The sequence below is a fragment of the Bufo bufo genome, chromosome 1 (genome assembly GCF_905171765.1).
Source record: "Bufo bufo chromosome 1, aBufBuf1.1, whole genome shotgun sequence".
Classification (NCBI taxonomy): Eukaryota; Metazoa; Chordata; class Amphibia; order Anura; family Bufonidae; genus Bufo; species Bufo bufo.
Genome location: NC_053389.1, coordinates 267,401,092 through 267,416,763, shown reverse-complemented (window position 1 = coordinate 267,416,763; position 15,672 = coordinate 267,401,092).

Sequence of the window (15,672 nt, the reverse complement as noted above, 5' to 3'; positions counted from 1 at the left end):
ATCTATCAAGAAAGCAAAGTTTAAAGAACTCTCAGAAGTTCTGGAATGTGAGACACTCTCTTTTAAGGCATTAAATTAAGTTCGCTGGTTATCTAGACACATGGCTTTACGGGCAGTAATGAGAAATCTTGAAGTGTTACTTGCATATTGCAGCAAACATAGTAACATAGTAACATAGTACATAAGGCCGAAAAAAGACATTTGTCCATCCAGTTCGGCCTGTTATCCTGCAAGTTGATCCAGAGGAAGGCAAAAAACCCTGTGAGGTAGAAGCCAATTTTCTCCACTTTAGGGGAATAAAAAATTCCTTCCCGACTCCAATCATGCAATCAGAATAACTCCCTGGATCAACGACCCCTCTCTAGTAGCTATAGCCTGTAATATTATTAAGCTCCAGCAATACGTCCAGGCCCCTCTTGAATTCCTTTATTGTACTTACCATCACCACCTCCTCAGGCAGAGAGTTCCATAGTCTCACTGCTCTTACCGTAAAGAATCCTCTTCTATGTTTGTGTACAAACAAGTAGAGAAACACAATTATCCAATTGCTAATTACTGTCAGAAGAAAATGTTGGACCCACATCCGACGTTGTCAGCCAGCTAGCAGAGTTAAGTAAGATTTTACAAAAAAAACAAGCTTACTTCTCTCGATGCATACCAATATGTTAGGGCTAAAATAAGTAAGCTACGTTCACAGTTCTTGGGTGAGACAGTACATTGGAGTGAGCAAGATAATGAAAATGAAGTCAATATGGCTCCGATTATTAGGTTTGTGGAGAGCTTATGTCTACATTTGGAATGTCGTTTTCCAGAAAATGAGCTGATGGAGTGGAGAATTTTCGATATGTCTACATTCAGTGGTACATTACATTATCAAAAAGGTTGTCAGGAAATTGCAACACTTGTTTCAAGATACTCTGGAGATTGTTTGCCATACAAAGATGATGACCAAGATATAGTGAAGAGAGTAACAGAACAATACCAGGATTTAAGATTTGTTATAGCCGAGAAAACAAAATGTGGCTTGATTCAGTCCTTTCAAGATCTTGTGCAATTTGTGTTAAAAGAGGAGCAATTTAAGGATGTTACAGTCCTAGCAGATATCTGTGGAACTTTCCTTGCCTCCAGTTGTGACTGTGAACGTGGTTTCAGTCTAATGAATATGATCAAGACAAAAAGTTGCAATCGTTTGGAAGTGCCACACTTGGAAATGCTCATGAGGATCAAATTCTTCCTGAATTCTGGACAAAGAATTGACCTAGACAAAGTCTTTTCCAAATGGATCACAGCAAAAGATAGATGTTGCAAAGTTTGAACAGTTGAAGTTTGTTACTTCTCATGTATTGGTAAGTACAGTAAGAGTTTTACTGTATTATTTGACTCTAGTAGTTGATTTGCATCACTTATCAACCTCATGTCTTCCACTAGGTTTACTTTTCCAAGGTTAAAGGAAAGAGAAGTTATTAGGATTGGCTTAGTTACAAACATGTTCTTTGAAGATACTGACATTTCATGCTATATCTTGGTTGTTTGGTGTTGCCTACACTTTCAAAAGGAAATTGACAGATGACTGAAATTTTATGACCTCACAGAAATAATACAAGATGGGTGCTTCATGTGGAATGGTAAGCAGATTGAGAGGCTATAGCTTCTTGATGTTTGGCTGGTTTTATCTGTACTAGTAGTGGATTTGCATCACATATGTACCTCTTGTCTTCCACTAGGTTTTCTTCTCCAAGGTTAAAGGGAATAAGAAGTTAATAGGATTGGCTTAGTTGCAAGCATGTTCTTTGAAGATACTGACACTATATCTTGGTTTTATGGTATTGTCTACATGATATACTTCCAAAAAGAAATTGGCAGATGACATGAGAAGAATAAAAAGTTTTACTTTCTATGGTAAGCAGAGTAATCTTGTCTTACTTAGTATGCTAGATTTTGTGTCTGGCCAATATGTCGGCAATGATCTCTTGTTTGATTGTCCTATCGCCCACCTTTGACTAAGCATTGCCCATCTCTAAGTTGACCCCGCTCAGCAGCTGCCAAGGCTTAGAGGGAACACTGCTTACAAACCCTGTGCTACAGGAAGATAATAGAATGGAAACTGCAAGGAAGGTGGTGCCCCCTGCATTATGCAACTACACTCACCTAAAGAATTATTAGGAACACCATACTAATACGGTGTTGGACCCCCTTTTGCCTTCAGAACTGCCTTAATTCTACGTGGCATTGATTCAACAAGGTGCTGATAGCATTCTTTAGAAATGTTGGCCCATATTGGTAGGATAGCATCTTGCACTTGATGAAGATTTGAGGGATGCACATCCAGGGCACGAAGCTCCCGTTCCACCACATCCCAAAGATGCTCTATTGGGTTGAGATCTGGTGACTGTGGGGGCCATTTTAGTACAGTGAACTCATTGTCATGTTCAAGAAACCAATTTGAAATGATTCGAGCTTTGTGACATGGTGCATTATCCTGCTGGAAGTAGCCATCAGAGGATGGGTACATGGTGGTCATGAAGGGATGGACATGGTCAGAAACAATGCTCAGGTAGCCCGTGGCATTTAAACGATGCCCAATTGGCACTAAGGGGCCTAAAGTGTGCCCAGAAAACATCCCCCACACCATTACACCACCACCACCAGCCTGCACAGTGGTAACAAGGCATGATGGATACATGTTCTCATTCTGTTTACGCCAAATTCGGACTCTACCATTTGAATGTCTCAACAGAAATCGAGACTCATCAGACCAGGCAACATTTTTCCAGTCTTCAACAGTCCAATTTTGGTGAGCTCGTGCAAATTGTAGCCTCTTTTTCCTATTTGTAGTGGAGATGAGTGGTACCCGGTGGGGTCTTCTGCTGTTGTAGCCCATCCGCCTCAAGGTTGTGCGTGATGTGGCTTCACAAATGCTTTGCTGCATACCTCGGTTGTAACGAGTGGTTATTTCAGTCAACGTTGCTCTTCTATCAGCTTGAATCAGTCGGTCCATTCTCCTCTGACCTCTAGCATCCACAAGGCATTTTTGCCCACAGGACTGCTGCATACTGGATGTTTTTCCCTTTTCACACCATTCTTTGTAAACCCTAGAAATGGTTGTGCGTGAAAATCCCAGTAACTGAGCAGATTGTGAAATACTCAGACCAGCCCGTCTGGCACCAACAACCATGCCACGCTCAAAATTTCTTAAATCACCTTTCTTTCCAATTCTGACATTCAGTTTGGAGTTCAGGAGATTGTCTTGACCAGGACCACCCCCCTAAATGCATTGAAGCAACTGCCATGTGATTGGTTGACTAGATAATTGCATTAATGAGAAATAGAACAGGTGTTCCTAATAATTCTTTAGGTGAGTGTATATAGCCCTAAGGCCAGCCCTGGATACAGTCTTAGGAGCCTCAGAGTGTCATACACAACTTTTCAGGGCAAAATTTAGTTACATTTTTTTCAGACTGAAAGGAATCTGATGGCTGAATCAACAGCCAATTACTGTCCTCACTTCCCGGCTGCAATTTGTAAACAAGCAGCAACAGGAGGACCAAATCAGCGGCATAGAGAATGACGCAGAAGTAAGGAGTGAGAATAAGATGATTTTCTATTTTAGACTAATGCAGGCCAACCACTGTAATAGGAGTTTAAGTTTTAACAGTTTATCTCCCTCAATATATTAACTTGAATGTTGGTTACCTAAGACTGAACAAGTCATCAACTACGGAACTAGGAATTGATGTTTTGAATGGGACTGAGCTGAAACCAGGCACAATCAATGGTAAACAATGAAGGGGACATGGTTCTGTCACGGCTGAGGATGGGGGAAATCCTCAGCCGTGTGGAGCCAGGTGATGTTATGGCTGCTTGACCAAGGAGACAGGATTAGGGAGCAGGTCACCTCCTAAACGCATCCCTAACCTGACCCTGACTCCTAGCTACATGAGCCAACCTTGATGGTAGGAGGGCTCATGCTCCGGAACCTAGAAGTCCCTGCTAGCCCTCAAGATGGCCCTAAGCTAGGAGCTGAGTAAGACAACCCACTCCTCCTAAGCACGGAGGAGCAGGAGTCTCAACGGCCAAGCTGCTGGAAAAGGGGAAACATAAACAGCCTATGTATATGGCAGGTGCTGCACTAGTTCCAGCCACCTGCCACAGCCCTGCTGACTGGATCCGTGTGCAGGAAAGCTGAAGTCCACAAATAGCAGACAGACGTCAGCACAAACTCATCCACACACCGGAACCCAGATACATGGCAGCACTAAATAGTACAGGAAAACATAAACTTAAACTATGACCACAGTGGTGGCTCTCACAGGCGGATGGAAAACACAGGAGGCTGCTTCAGCTAGCAAGACTGAAGCAACCTACTGAGCCCTGCTAGAGAGAGGGTCTATATAGGCCCAAGTGGCCACACCCAAGGGTTGGACACACCCAGTGACATCACACACACACTGGGAAGGAAGTTAACCCTTCCAGTACCACAGAAGGGAAAGACACATAAATGGGAAGTGCACACAATACATACAACGTGCATAACATACACACACCTAACATAAAGGAAGCTAGGTGTGACCGCATGCCAGGGCAGCAAGCTGCCTAGCGATGCTCAGGCTGCTCTGCTGCAAAATACAACACTGGTTGCCCGCGGCAACCACAAGTGAGGCCACAGACAAGCGGCCCTCACCCGTGGTTGAACACCCATACAAAACCGCAGGCAACTGCATGCGGTAAAGGAGTCATGGTCATGGGCATGGCCGTGACACTCCCACCCCTCAAAGCCCCCCCACCAAAAAAAAAAAGGAAACTGGTGAGGAACTTACACAAGGGGATGGGAGAAGGAGACGTCCACTCTCAGGACATGGTTCCCAGGAGGTCACTGTCAGCTGCATCCTCTCCCAGCTCACACTAGCCAGTCCGACGAGGCCTGCAGCCCGCACCAGCGACAAGGGAATGGAACCACAGAGAGTGGACGAGGGGACTCTCCACTCACGTCCCCACTCTAGTCGCTGCCAGCAGACCCTCCTAACCAGCACGTAGCCGGACCACTTACGGAGTGCTGCCAGCAAACGACCAGAGATGGGAACATGGAGAGGGACGAGGGATCACCAACACAGACACAGAAGGTAAGGTGGCGGGGAATAAGCCACCAACCGTTTTGTTAACGGTGATCCCCCCGGGACGCTCTCCCTCCGGAGAACGCGCATGCAGGCCACAAGGGGATGGCACTGCATGCTGCACCCACTTCCGAAGGCGTGCACCCACACACCAAAACAAACACCACGGTGCAATATAAAATTAGGGGGACGCCAAACGAGGCAACGGTGAAGGGATGGCGGGGAACGCCACTCACCGTGCCGTCAGAGGCGAAACCCCCCAGAACGCTCTCCCTCCGAAGAGCGCGCATGTACCCCTTCCGCAGACGGCTGTACATGCTTCACCCTCTTTCGAGGGAAGCATACTCCCACCCCTCAAAGCCCCTCCCAACAACAAAAGGGGAAAGTTGGTGAGGCATAAGAAACAATGGGAGGGGGGAGGGGATAGACAAACAAAAGGGGACACCAACACGGACAACGGTGAGCAAGGAATGGCGGGGAATGCCACTCACCGCGCCGTAAATGGTGAAAGCCCCATAACGCTCTCCCTCCGGAGAACGCGCATGCACCCCATCCGCAGATAGCGGTGCATGCTTTACCCTCTTTCGAGGGAACGCCACGCGAGAAGCCTTTGTGGTCATACTGTCACGGCTGAGGATGGGGGAAATCCTCAGCCGTGTGGAGCCAGGTGATGTTATGGCTGCTTGACCAAGAAGACAGGATTAGGGAGCAGGTCACCTCCTAAACGCATCCCTAACCTGACCCTGACTCCTAGCTACATGAGCCAACCTTGATGGTAGGAGGGCTAATGCTCCGGAACCTAGAAGTCCCTGCTAGCCCTCAAGATGGCCCTAAGCTAGGAGCTGAGTAAGACAACCCACTCCTCCTAAGCACGGAGGAGCAGGAGTCTCAACGGCCAAGCTGCTGGAAAAGGGGAAACATAAACAGCCTATGTATATGGCAGGTGCTGCACTAGTTCCAGCCACCTGCCACAGCCCTGCTGACTGGATCCGTGTGCAGGAAAGCTGAAGTCCACAAATAGCAGACAGACGTCAGCACAAACTCATCCACACACCGGAACCCAGATACATGGCAGCACTAAATAGTACAGGAAAACATAAACTTAAACTATGACCACAGTGGTGGCTCTCACAGGCGGATGGAAAACACAGGAGGCTGCTTCAGCTAGCAAGACTGAAACAACCTACTGAGCCCTGCTAGATAGAGGGTCTATATAGGCCCAAGTGGCCACACCCAAGGGTTGGACACACCCAGTGACATCACACACACACTGGGAAGGAAGTTAACCCTTCCAGTACCACAGAAGGGAAAGACACATAAATGGGAAGTGCACACAATACATACAACGTGCATAACATACACACACCTAACATAAAGGAAGCTAGGTGTGACCGCATGCCAGGGCAGCAAGCTGCCTAGCGACGCTCAGGCTGCTCTGCTGCAAAATACAACACTGGTTGCCCGCGGCAACCACAAGTGAGGCCACAGACAAGCGGCCCTCACCCGTGGTTGAACACCCATACAAAACCGCAGGCAACTGCATGCGGTAAAGGAGTTATGGTCATGGGCATGGCCGTGACAGGTTCTCGGTGAAGTGCCGCAACACCTTCAGACAGCTGCCCAGCAGGGGTGCCAAAACTAGGATCCCACTGTTCTGATATTGTGAGCCTATCATACAGCAAGGCCTTCAATATCATAGTCCCAAAACCTGTTTCAAGATTTCACCATCTAAACTACAGTATTTGTTTGTCTCTGTTGGCTGTTTTCTCTGTTTAGCCCCGCTTATTAACCTCTTACTGTGATTGGCCACTGTTCTTTCTCTATGGACCTTACTCTGATGTCTTTGATCATTGCAGGGAAATAAGAGGAAGTTGAATGTAATTAGAGCAGTGTGCCTGGGAGAGTGGCGGAGAGGATGGGAGTAGTTGTACTCACGGTGACGGTCTCATTCTGATGCTCCCTGCGCCGTGCAGGAATGGGAAAGGCGAGCCTTTTCTTCCCTTCAGGACACACCCTGATCTTGAAGCTTCTCATGCCTGGTGTCCTTGGTGTAAGTGGTTTTAAGGTAGGCAAGGCAGGGCTCTGATGTGTGAGAAAATGAAGAGGCAATGTTTAATGCAACAAGTTCACTGTACTTTACTGCAGCATTTGGTAGATGGTTCATACACCAAATACATTAAGTGCAGTCTTTACAGTTGGCATATAAAAATTCCCCAGGTTGTTTGCAGGAGAGTGGGCAGTTTACTAGTTCCCTCTTAGTGTTTATTACTTCAATCTGACTGTTTAGTCTCTTCAGTCTGGTCTAAAGAGTTTCTCTACATATCTGTATCTCTCTCAATCTCTTATCTCATCAAAATGCAGCACTACAAGTTCCCAACTGTAGGGTGTAGCTTTTTCCTTCAGACAGATGGCCAGACTGTCTCTTAATTATGGTGAGGGCCCTGAGGTTTATCACCCAAATAATATGCAGGAAAGTAAATAGACGAAAATGAAGTATTACGTTTTCTGCCAAATATTTATTGCACTTTCCCTTCATAATGGCTCTTGTAACTTCAGTTAAGTTCAGTGTTCTTATCCTCAGAGGCTGGTGCTTTTCTTCCAGGGATGATGCCTCCCTGTCTGTAGCTGCACTCTCTCATACAGCTACAGTAACTCTCTGGACTCACAGCCTATTAGCAAGCAGAGTGGAACCAGCTACACCTGGTTACTGTAGCTAAGGGGCTGTCTGGCTGATTAACTCCTTATTCTCCATACACAACCTTTGGGATATATAGTGCACAAAAAAACTGACATGACACTAACCCCTATTTAGCAGTGGAGAATATAGCTGGATCCTGGGCAGGTAGGTACAGATTTGTCCTTCCCCTACCTTTTCTCATGGCTTGAGATATCCTGAGATGAGCGGCACAAGATGACCAGCTTTGATTAAAAAAAACAAATAAACAAAAAAAGTTTGCATTTACTCTGTTGATCGTCCTTAAAGAAAATTATGAAAAGTTAATAGTGGACACATCTGTAACACACCAACACTATGTAAAGTATGATTAACCTCTTCACTCTCTATTTTACTGCTTTATCATCAGTGATCTTGACTTTAAATCCTTACTGCCCTAGACCACCAGAGGTGTTTTTATTAACTGATTAATTGAAATAAACCATCAAGGATGTTGCTTTTGTCGTGTCAGTATCTAGACCACATGAGTAGGGTTGACATTATCCTCTTAACTAGAATAGTGTAGGGGTCATGTGCTACTACACATTATTGTATATAAATAAAACAAGCATAGCACCACCCAAAACTAAACGTTTCATCTTTAGTAAAATTGCTGAAAACATCTTATATTTAGAAGGTGTTTCCTGATGCCATGACAGATTTAAAGGTTATCTGGTCTGTGACAGACATAGTTCCCTGGAAAAAGCCTGTGAACTGCCCAATTTTGCCTTCAGGAAATACACTTCATGCTGATTCTGTAATGTTCATTTTTTGAGGCATCCACAGAATGTGAAAAATATTGAAATATGTTGCTACAGTATGTGCTTAGGAGGTGATAGGCCAGTCTATATTTAATATCCTATCTATATAAATTCCTATGATTTTTCTTTTACAAATATTGCAGTGTTGTGTAGGATTTTTATAATGCTTTCTTCTCCGTTCAGAACTCTTCTAGATTGCTGTTAATAGAGAGTACTGCATTGTGGGAGTCCGGATAATAATAATAATAATAATTAGAGTTGAGCAAATTTTTCAAAAATTCAATTCGCCGGTTCGCCAAATTTTTCGGGAAAAATTTGGTTTGATCCGAATATATTTGCGCCAAATTACGTGAAAAAATTACTATTTCCTGGCTGCTGAGTGCCTGTATAATTGTGTAGAACACTGTGCCTTGTAGTAACACGCTGTCACTACCAGAGCTTTGAGACGTTCTCACAGCTCTGTTTCTCCACCTCTGTGATGATGTCACTACCAGAGCTTGGAGGAGTTCTCACTGCTCTGTTTCTCCGCCCCTGGGATGAGGTCATTACTTTCTGTTTCCTTCCTTCCAGCTGTTCCTCCTATGTTTGATTTCTCTGCCTTTAAATCACTCCTCCTCCTTTTGTAGAGTGTGGATTATATTTCTCATTTGAGTTGTAGCTCTTGCTTGAGTATCTTCACTTGTATGCTATCATTTCACTGGACCTTTGTTCTGCTGCAGCAAGTACTCCGGATATTGCCACCTGTCTTTAGATCCGTCTTCTCTGCTGCCGCAGCACCTTCAGCTAAGTGTGCAGACATTGTAGTGTATCTGTTTGTTTTCTGACCGGATCCGAGGCGACCACGGTTCCCTCCATATACTGAGCAGGGCACCGGTGGCCGTGCCCCTTCCACTATTGTAGGGGTTACAGTGGTCATCAGTCTAGGTACGCGGGCATGCCTCGTTCCACCATTAGGATCCGGGTATGTGCTTAGCAGCATAGGGAAAGCTTTGAGGGTCTGACAGGGGTCACCCTTTATCCTCCCTAGTTTGGGTCCGGTCAGTGGCTCTATTTTCTGTGTATTCTCTAGTTGTTCACTTACAGCCGTGACATTATAATCCACCAAAACCGTCTTTTTTGACATGGATCCGCTTTCTGGCCTGGTTGACCGCATGCAGGGTCTTTCTTTGGAGGTAGCGGATCTCCGTCAATCTATGACTCAGCTTCAAGCATTGGGCTCTGCTCCGGCCCATGGAGTCTGTTGCGAGCCAAAGGTCTCACTTCCGGAAACGTTCTCCGGGGGCAGTGAGAATTTTGTTCGCTTCAGAGAGGCATGCAAACTCCATTTTTGCTTGTGTCCCCACTCCTCTGGTAATGAAGAGCAGAGGGTGAGGATTGCCATCTCCCTGCTCAGGGGTAATGCTCAGACTTGGGCATTTTCGCTGCCATCAGGGGATCCCTTCCTTCGATCCGTGGAAAGATTTTTTGTGGCCCTGGGGCAGATATATGATGACCCGGATCGTGTTGCGCTGGCCGAATCTAACTTACGTTTTTTATGCCAGAACAAACTGTCTGCAGAGTTTTATTGTTCTGAATTTCGGAGATGGGCAGCTGATTCAGGTTGGAATGATGCTGCACTCCGGAGTCAGTTCTGTCATGGTCTCTCAGAGAGATTGAAAGATGCGTTTGCTTTCCATGAGAGACCAACGTCCTTAGAGTCTGCCATGTCATTGGCGGTACGCCTTGACAGGCGTCTAAGAGAAAGAAACGAGACCTCTCTGTCCAGCCATTGTCAGTCTAGGGGCAGTGGTGCGGACTCATTCAGTGTGCAAGGGCCTCATCCTGTCTCGGTCCCCTCTGAGGAGGAGCCCATGCAGCTAGGTCGACTTGCCCCTGATAAAAGAGGATTTAGTCCTCAGAGTATGGTGTGTTTTTGTTGTGGGGGCATAGGTCATTTGGCAAACGTTTGTCCGTCTAGGAGATTCTTGAACTGTGCTAAGAGCGATAATAAGAGAAAAACCTCAAAAGGTAAATCATCAAACTCTGCTTCATCTGCTACTTTGGGCAAAGTTGATGTAGGAATTGATGCTTTTCCTCTGACCTGCAGTTCCCGTTTTCTCCTGTCTGCCAGGGTGGCGCTAGAGAGCAAAGTCATTTCTTGTGAGATTTTTGTCGATAGTGGAGCGGCCGTCAATCTTATTGACACTCAATTTGTAGCCATGCATGGTTTTCAGGTTTGTACATTAGAAAAGGATATACCTGTTTTTGCTATTGACTCTGCTCCACTCTCACAGAGATCTCTGAAGGGCATTGTTCACAATATCCGGTTGGCTGTGGGTGACACTCATGTGGAGGATATATCTTGTTTTGTCCTTAACGGATTGCCTTCTCCTCTAGTTTTGGGGTTACCCTGGCTCACTAGACATAACCCCACTATTGATTGGCAAGGAAGGCAAATAAATGAGTGGAGTGACTTTTGTAGAGAGAATTGTCTCACAGCGACTTTTGCAGAGGTGTCTACTAAAACTGTGCCATCATTTCTCTCTGATTTCTCGGACGTCTTTTCCGAGAGCGGTGTTCAGGAGCTACCTCCTCACCGGGAGTTTGACTGTCCCATTAACCTCATTCCCGGCGCCAAGCTGCCAAAAGCACGCCTCTACAATCTCTCACAACCGGAAAGAATCGCAATGCAAACCTATATCTCCGAGAGTCTCGATAAGGGGCATATTCGTCCCTCAAAATCACCTGTTGCAGCTGGGTTTTTTTTTTGTTAAAAAAAAAGATGGCTCTCTGAGACCTTGCCTAGATTTTAGGGAGCTGAACCGTATCACGATTCGCGATCCCTATCCCCTTCCTCTGATCCCGGACCTCTTCAACCAAATTGTTGGGGCCAAGGTTTTTTCCAAATTGGATTTGAGAGGCGCGTACAACCTGGTCAGGGTCAGAGAGGGGGATGAATGGAAAACAGCCTTTAATACCCCTAACGGGCATTTCGAGAATCTCGTTATGCCTTTCGGCCTGATGAATGCTCCGGCCGTCTTTCAGCATTTTGTTAACAGTATTTTCTACCATTTAATGGGGAAATTTGTATTGGTGTATCTTGATGATATTTTGATTTTTTCCCCTGATGTTCAGAACCATCAGGATCATCTTTTTCAGGTTCTGCAGATTCTGCGGGAAAATAAATTGTACGCCAAGCTGGAGAAATGTGTTTTTATGGTATCAGAGATTCAATTTCTGGGTTTTCTCCTCTCTGCTTCTGGTTTTCGCATGGAGCCGGAGAAGGTCCGTGCTGTACTTGAGTGGGAGCTTCCCGAGAATCAGAAGGCATTGATGTGCTTTCTGGGTTTTGCAAACTATTACAGAAAGTTCATTTTGAATTATTCCTCTGTTGTCAAACCCCTCACTGACATGACAAAAAAGGGGGCGGATTTTTCCTCTTGGTCGGAGGAGGCGCTTGCAGCTTTTTCTAAGATTAAAGAGAGTTTTGCGTCTGCTCCCGTCTTGGTGCATCCCGATGTTTCCTTACCTTTTATTGTTGAGGTGGATGCTTCCGAGGTGGGTGTGGGTGCGGTTTTGTCCCAGGGCCCTTCTCCTGCCAAATGGCGACCCTGTGCCTTTTTCTCTAAAAAACTCTCCCCGGCAGAGAGAAACTATGATGTGGGAGATAGGGAGTTGTTGGCCATCAAGTTGGCTTTCGAGGAATGGCGCCATTGGTTGGAGGGGGCCAGGCACCCTATCACCGTTTTTACCGACCATAAGAATCTGGCATACTTGGAGTCGGCCAGGCGTATGAATCCGAGACAGGCCAGATGGTCTCTGTTCTTCTCCAGATTCAATTTTGTCGTTACATTCCGCCCTGGGATCAAAAATGTGAAGGCTGATGCTCTCTCTCGCTGTTTTCCGGGAGGAGGAAACTCCGAGGACCCGGGTCCCATTTTGGCGGAGGGGGTAGTTGTTTCTGCTCTATATTCTGATTTGGAGGCCGAGGTCCAGGCTGCCCAGACTGAGGCACCTGCCCGTTGTCCTTCTGGGAAGTTGTTTGTGCCTCCTGAGCTACGTCACAAACTCTTCAAGGAGCATCATGATACTGTTCTTGCTGGTCACCCCGGGAGTAGAGCCACGGTAGATCTCATTGCTCGGAGATTTTGGTGGCCGGCTCTTCGTAAGTCGGTGGAGGGTTTTGTGGCTGCTTGTGAGACGTGCGCTCGCGCTAAGGTCCCTCGTTCACGGCCTTCAGGTTCCCTTCTCCCGTTACCCATACCTTCCCGTCCTTGGACACACCTGTCCATGGACTTTATCACGGATCTTCCTCGTTCCTCAGGGAAGTCGGTGATCCTGGTGGTGGTGGACCGTTTTAGCAAGATGGCTCATTTCGTACCTTTCCCTGGTTTACCCAATGCTAAAACGTTGGCGCAAGCTTTTGTCGACCATATTGTTAAGTTGCATGGCATTCCCTCTGATATTGTTTCCGATAGAGGCACGCAGTTTGTGTCCAGATTCTGGAAGGCTTTCTGTTCTCGCCTGGGGGTTCGGCTGTCCTTCTCTTCTGCTTTTCACCCGCAGTCGAATGGTCAGACTGAGCGCCTCAATCAGAATCTGGAGACATATTTGCGCTGTTTTGTGGCAGAGAACCAGGAGGATTGGTGTTCATTTCTCCCTCTTGCTGAGTTTGCTCTGAACAACCGTCGTCAGGAATCTTACCATTCTTTGGTGCATATGGGTTCCATCCGCAGTTTGGGACATTCTCGGGAGGGGCTCCTTCTGGTTTACCCAAGGAGGAGAGATTTTCCTCGTCTTTGTCTACCATTTGGCAAAAGATTCAGAGTAATCTTAGAAAGATGAGTGAGAGGTATAAGCGTGTGGCTGATAAGAGACGTGTGCCTGGTCCGGACCTGAATGTGGGTGATCTGGTGTGGTTGTCTACAAGAAATATTAAACTGAAGGTTCCCTCCTGGAAATTGGGTCCCAAGTTTATTGGGCCTTATAAAATCTTGTCAGTCATCAATCCTGTTGCCTTCCGTCTTGATCTTCCACGGGTTTGGAAGATACATAATGTATTTCACAGATCTCTCTTAAAACCATATGTCCAGCCCACGGTACCCTCCTCTTTGCCTCCTCCTCCGATTTTGGTTGATGGCAATCTGGAGTTTGAGGTTTCCAGAATTGTGGACTCTCACATTGTCCGCGGTTCTCTTCAGTACCTCGTTCATTGGAAGGGTTATGGTCCTGAGGAGAGGATGTGGGTTCCGGTGTCGGACATTAAAGCCACTCGCCTCATCAGGGCATTTCATATGGCTCATCCTGAGAAGGTGGGTCCTGGGTGTCCGGAGTCCACCCGTAGAGGGGGGGGGTACTGTCACTACCAGAGCTTTGAGATGTTCTCACAGCTCTGTTTCTCCACCTCTGTGATGATGTCACTACCAGAGCTTGGAGGAGTTCTCACTGCTCTGTTTCTCCGCCCCTGGGATGAGGTCATTACTTTCTGTTTCCTTCCTTCCAGCTGTTCCTCCTATGTTTGATTTCTCTGCCTTTAAATCACTCCTCCTCCTTTTGTAGAGTGTGGATTATATTTCTCATTTGAGTTGTAGCTCTTGCTTGAGTATCTTCACTTGTATGCTATCATTTCACTGGACCTTTGTTTTGCTGCAGCAAGTACTCCGGATATTGCCACCTGTCTTTGGATCCGTCTTCTCTGCTGCCGCAGCACCTTCAGCTAAGTGTGCAGACATTGTAGTGTATCTGTTTGTTTTCTGACCAGATCCGAGGCGACCACGGTTCCCTCCATATACTGAGCAGGGCACCGGTGGCCGTGCCCCTTCCACTATTGTAGGGGTTACAGTGGTCATCAGTCTAGGTACGCGGGCATGCCTCGTTCCACCATTAGGATCCGGGTATGTGCTTAGCAGCATAGGGAAAGCTTTGAGGGTCTGACAGGGGTCACCCTTTATCCTCCCTAGTTTGGGTCCGGTCAGTGGCTCTATTTTCTGTGTATGCTCTAGTTGCTCACTTACAGCCGTGACACACGCATAGGGAGTCTGCTTTGGTAGTGAAATAATACTGTGAGTCGGTATGACATACAGATGACAGGAGTCGCTCTTAAAATCACTGTACGCTTCACTTATTAGGGCAGTCATGGGGCTAAAACTGACCAAATAAGTATGAACTCAGCCTTACAGGTCGATGGTAGTGCCAAGAGGAAGCGCACTTTTACACCGTCGCCAGCTGATTCCACATGATGATGATGATGATGTATAGTCTTCTGTACACGCATTCTTACCCTTCGGGCCTCGATGCACTTAGCTGACTAATTCAACAGGGAGGAAAAAATAAGGCATGACACTTTGCCATGGGCCACAAAGACCTAGAGAATAAGGCACCTATTCCAGAGACCAATTTCCTAGCACTTATCAAATGGAGAGTCAAAAAAAAGGGGAGGAAGGTAGGGGGATCTCAAGGTTCAAAGGGTTCGGACGAGATATAGAGAATGTGAAGAAAACAATTTAATAATCGTGGGGAAAAAGTATCTTTAAAATAAAAGAACATTACCAACCGTGAATTTATAGACTAAGATTTAAGAAAACTCCCAAAATTATATGAACCAGAAATAAGTGTTATAGAGGAAGATCAAATGTTTGTTTGAAAAGTAAGGTTTTCAGTGCACGTCTGCATGAGAGAAGACTGGGAATCATTTTCAGGGCCAGAGGTAGGTGGTTCCAAAATCTGGCCCCTTGAGCCGAAAAGGATCTACCTCCACGTCTGATCTTGTTAACTTGCGGGTTGTTAAAATTCGCAGAGTTACTAGACCTCAATGTCCTCAGCGGGGCGTACCTGGTGAATTTACGTTGCAGGTACAAGGGCCCCACACCATGGAATACCCTATGCATGAAGCATCCAATCTTGAACATCACCCGTTGTTGGACGGGAAGCCAGTGCAAGGCATTAAGAGAGGGAGTGATATGCTCTCGGCGGGCAACACCCGTTGGGAGCCTTGCTGCGGCATTCTGCACAAGTTGAAGTCTATGCAAGTTCTTCTTAGGGAGTTCCATGTACAAGGCATTACAATAGTCCAACCGACTGCTGATCGCTGCTCCGACCAAAGCTTTCC